This window comes from Mauremys mutica, chromosome 1 (genome assembly GCF_020497125.1).
Source record: "Mauremys mutica isolate MM-2020 ecotype Southern chromosome 1, ASM2049712v1, whole genome shotgun sequence".
Classification (NCBI taxonomy): Eukaryota; Metazoa; Chordata; order Testudines; family Geoemydidae; genus Mauremys; species Mauremys mutica.
In genome coordinates, this window is record NC_059072.1 from 85,645,571 (window position 1) to 85,651,860 (window position 6,290).

A 6,290-nucleotide genomic window follows, 5' to 3' on the forward strand; every position below is an offset into this window, starting at 1 on the left:
TAACTAAGGTCCAAGTCATCTCCTCTCCTCCAGAGATTGAGGACAAGTGGACAGAAGCAGGTGCTGCATTAGCGGAATCAAAACACACAAATGAAAAATAAACTACAGTATATTCTGTACTTGGGAAAATTACCCTCACCTTGTGTTCCACCCACACAACCAATTTATTTACTGAGATAACTGCTATATATAAATATTATAAATGTAAACAGAAACCTCGCATGGTAAGTTCAGCTGTTTTATTATGAATAGGGCCCTACCAAATTCATGGCCATGAAAAACGCATCACGGACCATGAAATCTGGTCTCCCACTGTGAAATCTGGTCTTTTGTGCGCTTTTGCCCTATACTATACAGATTTTACAGAGGAGACCAGCGTTTCTGAAATTGGGGGTCCTGACCCAAAAGGCGGTTGTGGGGGGGGACAGGGACACAAGGTTATTTGTGGGGGTCACAGTATTGCCACCCTTATTTCTATGCTGCCTTCAGAGCTGGGTGGCCAGAGAGCAGTGGCTGTTGGCTAGGTGCCCAGCTCTGAAGGCAGCAGCACAGAATTAAGGGTGGCAATGCCATGCCACTTTTACTTCTGCACTGTGGCCTTCAGTGCTCAGAGGCTGGAGAGTGGCGGCTGCTGACTGAGGGCCCAGCTCTGCCGTCAGCAATGCACAAGTAAGGGTTGCAATACCATACTGTTCTACCCTTCCTTCTGCGCTGCTGCTGGCAGTGGCTCTGCCTTCAGAGCTTTGCTTCTGGCCATCAACCACCGCTCTCCAGCTGCCCAGCTCTGAAGGCAGCGCCGCTGATAACAGCAGCGCAGAAGTAAGGCTAGCAGCACTGTAACCCCCTACAATAACTTTGTGTGACACCTCCCCCCGACCTCCCCATCTCCCCCCCCTCCCCAATGCAACTTCTTTTTGGGTCAGGAGCCCTACAATTACAACACTGAAATTTCAGATGTAAATAGCTGAAATCATGAAATTTATGATTTTTAAAATCCTATGACCGTGAAATTGACCAAAATAGACTGTGAGTTTGGTAGGCCCCTAATTAGGAATCAAATGTTTGTTCTACTTATTGAAATAAAGTAATGGATTAGTCAGAGCTGGTGTTAAAAAGTTGTTTTCGTGTACAGCTTGGCTGTTTCCTGTATATCAAAAGAGAGATTCCCAAATGTCACATTTGTACCATTAACAAATAGTTCAGACCCGAAGCTGGAAACATACATATTAATTCTCTTTCTTTCCTTGACAAGTAATATTTTAAAAAAATCATCTTAAAAATCATTTCAGGACACATTTGCACTTAACAGACACCTGGACAAAATGGACAAAAGGCAGATTTTTTTATCATGTTGATTTCCATTGTATTATTTAGGTATAGCGGCATTTTCTGTGTTTAGCTTGTTAAGGCACACACAGGAACATATTTACAAAGGATTTAAATAGCCCCGTATCTCACCTGTTTCATTTGTAGATTTGGTGAGTTTTTTAAAACCCTGCTGTCAGGTTTTTGAGATCCCAAGACCAAAAGAATTTCAATTCCTAAGAGCTTTGCATACCCCTGAAAAGAGAAACAATCTTTGATTTTCTCTGCCGCAAAAAGAAGTTTTCCTCATGGTGTTTGTAGAATAATCTCTTCTCACCCATCATAATGGAAAAGAATAGGAAGACATGCAATGTTATGCCAAAATAAAGATATACAGTATGGGTCACAGCATTGTTATCTTGGTAAAACAAATTGAAACACAATAATGCAACCAACCTCTTTTGCTTAGCACCAATCAACATACATACGAAGAAACTATGTTTTTGGATTTATGAAAACATTGACAATCCTTTGCCACCCAAATATCCTATTTTCTTTGGAGGCATAAAATCTAATTTCTTGATGAGGAAATACGTAGATCTTATCAAACTGCAGTTAATGATAAAAGCAAATCTTATAAACAGACTTTAAATAACACATTAAGCTTATCACTGATGATATCTTTAATTATACGAAAGAAAAATGTAAGACAGTCTAATGGGAAATACAAATTACTTGTTAAAATTATTAACAGAGTTAATGTGTTTACATTTGTTTATGTGTACGGGAATCATCTCAAATATTTGACTGCAATGACAATATGTGTAAAGATCAATTAAAAGTCATGGAGATGAGATATTGGATTTTCAGACCTTAATAGGATTTCATCTGCACTTGTTATATTATGTTATTCACTTATAATTGAGCTTCCATCATATCATAGAATCTGTCATCTCACCAATTTATTTTTCCAACCTCTAATGAAACTTTTATTCACTATGGAGACTGTTTTAAAAAGCATTATCGTAGAGGAGCTGTGTGGCGCGGGGATTAATCCACACCAGATTTTCACTTCTAGAGACTTGGGTTCAAATTTATGATAAGCAAAATGAGTTTGGTAGTTTCAGTCCAGTTCCCAGTAACCATTTGTTTATACCACAGAACCACCAACCAGCTGAGTATAATATGGTCTGAAAGGTAGCCTGCACCCTGAAGAGATTTTAGACTGGAATAACACCAGAATCCATATGACACCTGATATGAAATGGGGCGGCAAAGCTTTCAGAGAGCATGTCTACACTGTGCCTAGCTCTGTGATTAATTTACTATCTTTAGTGAATTAAAGAACAACAACTAAAAACAGACCTAAAAATGCTTTTGCTGACTAGGGGGCCTGATTCAGGCCTGCTCATGGAAGGATTACAAACTGCAGTGCCTGCACCAGTGGGGCATTCATCCTTGTGGGAGGGAGGTAATTATTCTATAGCCTCACTCCCTGGGGTTCCATTCACAGATGGTCGCTTTGATTTGTGGCTTGAGCACCATGGGAGCCCTGCTGAGGAAGGATGCTGATCCATTAGATGTCCTGGCCATGCCACCTCTCCATCCAGCTCTGGTTATTCTTTAGGCTGATCTGACGGGGTGCAGTCTTCCTGGGGGGGTGAGTGCCCTGGGCAGGTAGACTCACTACTGCTTGAGACTCTCTGTTATGACCAACTCCAACAGAAACCAGCACAGACCCTAGAATTAGTTAAGCCCACTATCTTTAATGTCATCAAGTTGAGGCTATAATAATAAGCCCAATTACTCCAAACAAATATCCTTGACATTTAACTTATTTTTAATTCTGATTTCCAGTAACCTTTCTAAAATAACATGTAACACTGACAGACCCCAGCTGTCGGCAGGCGGGATTGAACCTGGGACTTCCGGAGCTCAGTGCATGTCCCTCTACTGAATGAGCTAAAAGCCAGCAGGCTGTTAGCTAAGGCTGTAGAGCAGACTCATAATCTCTCTCTAAGGGTATGTCTACACTACGAGATTATTCCGATATTACAGAAACTGTTTTTTAAAACAGATTGTATAAAGTCGAGTGCACACGGCCACACTAAGCACATTAATTCGGCGGTGTGCATCCATGTACTGAGGCTAGTGTCGATTTCTGGAGCGTTGCACTGTGGGTAGCTATCCCATAGCTATCCCATAGTTCCCGCAGTCTCCCCCGCCCATTGGAATTCTGGGTTGAGATCCCAATGCCTGATGGGGCAAAAAACATTGTTGCGGGTGGTTCTGGGTACAGCCTCACCTCTCCCTCCGTGCAAGTAGCAGACAACCGTTTCACGCCTTTTTTACTGGGTGAACTGTGCAGATGCCATAGCACAGCAAGCATGGACCCTGCTCAGCTTAAGCTAGCAATCATGAACATTGTAAACACCTCGTGCATTCTCATGCAGTCTATGCTGAACCAGGACCTGCAAAACCAGGTGAGGAGGAGGTGGCTACAGCAGCACGGCGACGAGAGTGATGAGGACATGGACACAGAATTATCTCAAACTGTGGGCCCTTGCGCTTTGGAGATCATGCTGGTAATGGGGCAGGTTCTAGCCATTGAATGCCGATTTTGGGCCCGGGAAACAAGCACAGACTGGTGGGACCGCATAGTGTTGCAGGTGTGGGACGATTCCCAGTGAACTTTCACATGCGTAAGGGCACTTTCATGGAACTTTGTGACTTGCTTTCCCCTGCCCTGAAATGCCAGAATACCAAGATGAGAGCAGCCCTCACAGTTGAGAAGCAAGTGGCGATAGCCCTCTGAAAGCTTGCAACACCAGACAGCTACCGGTCAGTCGGGAATCAATTTGGAGTGGGCAAATCTACTGTGGGGGATGCAAGTAGCCAAAGCAATCATTAAGCTGCTGCTACGAAAGGTTGTGACTCTGGGAAATGTGCAGGTCATAGTGGATGGCTTTGCTGCAATGGGATTCCCTAACTGTGGTGGGGCGATAGATGGAACACATATCCCTATCTTGGCACCAGAGCACCAGGGCACCCAGTACATAAACCGCAAGGGATACTTTTCCATGGTGCTGCAAGCACTGGTGGATCACAAAGGACATTTCACCAACATACACGTGGGATGGCCGGGAAGGGTTCATGATGCTCACGTCTTCAGGAACACTACTCTGTTTAAACGGCTGCAGCAAGGGAATTACTTCCCAGACCAGAAATTAACAGTTGGGGATGTTGAAATGCCTGTAGTTATCCTGGGGGACCCAGCCTACCCCTTGATGCCATGGCTCATGAAGCCATACACAGGCAGCCTGGACAGTAGTCAGGAGTTGTTCAACTACAGTCTGAGCAAGTGCAGAATGGTGGTAGAATGTGCATTTGGCCATTTAAAGGCGCGCTGGTGCACATTACTGACTCGCTCAGACCTCAGCCAAACCAATGTCCCCTTTGTTATTGCTGCTTGCTGTGTGCTCCACAATCTCTGTGAGAGTAAGGGGGAAATGTTTATGGCGGGGTGGGAGGCTGAGGCAAATCACCTGGCCACTGATTACGCGCAGCCAGACACCAGAGCAATTAGAAGAGCACACCAGAAAGCGGTGCGCATCAGAGAGGCTTTGAAAACCAGTTTCATCACTGGCTAGGGTACGGTGTGACTGTTGTGTTTGTTTCTCCTTGATGAAAACCTTCCCCCTTGACTGACTCATTCCCTGTAAGCCACCCACCCTTCCCCTTCGATTACCGCTTGCTTCCTAAGGAAATAAAGTCACTCTCGTTTAAAAATCATGTATTCTTTATTAATTAATTATAAAAAGAGGGAGAGAACTGACAAGGTAGCCCGGGTGGGGTTTGGGAGGAGGATAGTAGGGAAGGAAAAGGCCACTAAAAAAAATACAAAATAATGACAGCCTTTTGGTTGGGCTGTCCACTGGGGTGGAATGGGCGGGTGCACGGCGCCTCCCCCAACGCATTCTTAGTCGTCTGGTGGGTGAGGAGGCTAAGGAACATGGTGAGGGGGAACGGCGGTTATACAGGGGCTGCAGCGGCACTCTGTGATCCTGCTGCCGTTCCTGAAGCTCCACCAGACGCCGGAGCAAGTCCGTTTGATCACGCAGCAGCCCCAGAGTTGCATTCCTGCCCCCACCTCTCATCTCGAGCATCTCTCCTATCCTCACATTGGTCCCTCCTGGCCGCACGGTCACTGGCATCTTTCCTGTACTTTGATACCACGTCCTTCCACTCATTCAGATGAGCTCTTTCATTGCGAGTCACTTCCATGATTTCCGAGAACATTTCGTCTCACGTCTTTTTTTTCCACCGCCTTATCTGAGATAGCCTTCGGGATGGAGGAGGGAGACTTGAAAAATTTGCAGCTGCAGGAGGGAGGGAAAAAATGGAGAGAAGTATTTAAAAAGATACATTTTACAGAACAATGCTTATACTCTTTCACGGTGAACAACACTATTCACCTTACATTGCACATGTGATCTCACTACAAAGTCGCATTTTGCATCTTAATATTGAGTGCCTGCGGCTTTGGTGTTAGAGATCACAGACGCAGGTCCGGGCATCAGAATTTGGCTTGCATGCGGCCATGGTAAGACATTGTCTTTCAGCTTCTGCAGCCTTCATATATCCAGCGCTCTCCTTTCCCAAATAGCAAGCAAAGCCTGTTGAGTGCTGCTTCTTTCCTGTTAACGTGCAGCACCAGAACCACCCCCATCCAATTCTCTGGGATGATCGCTTTACCCCTCCCCCCAACGCGTGGCTGGTATCATGGAAGATCGCTGCTAGCCACCCTCCCCCTCCCCACCACGTGGCTGGTAGCAGGGAAGATCCCAGCTAGCCAAACGCGAAAAAGCTCAGCGCCAATCACGCCCCCACCCTTCCCCCTGTTTGGCTAAATGCAGGGAAGGATTTCTTTTAAGCCACAGGCAAACAGCCCAACTATCTCTGTCCCCTTAATTAAATTCCCATAT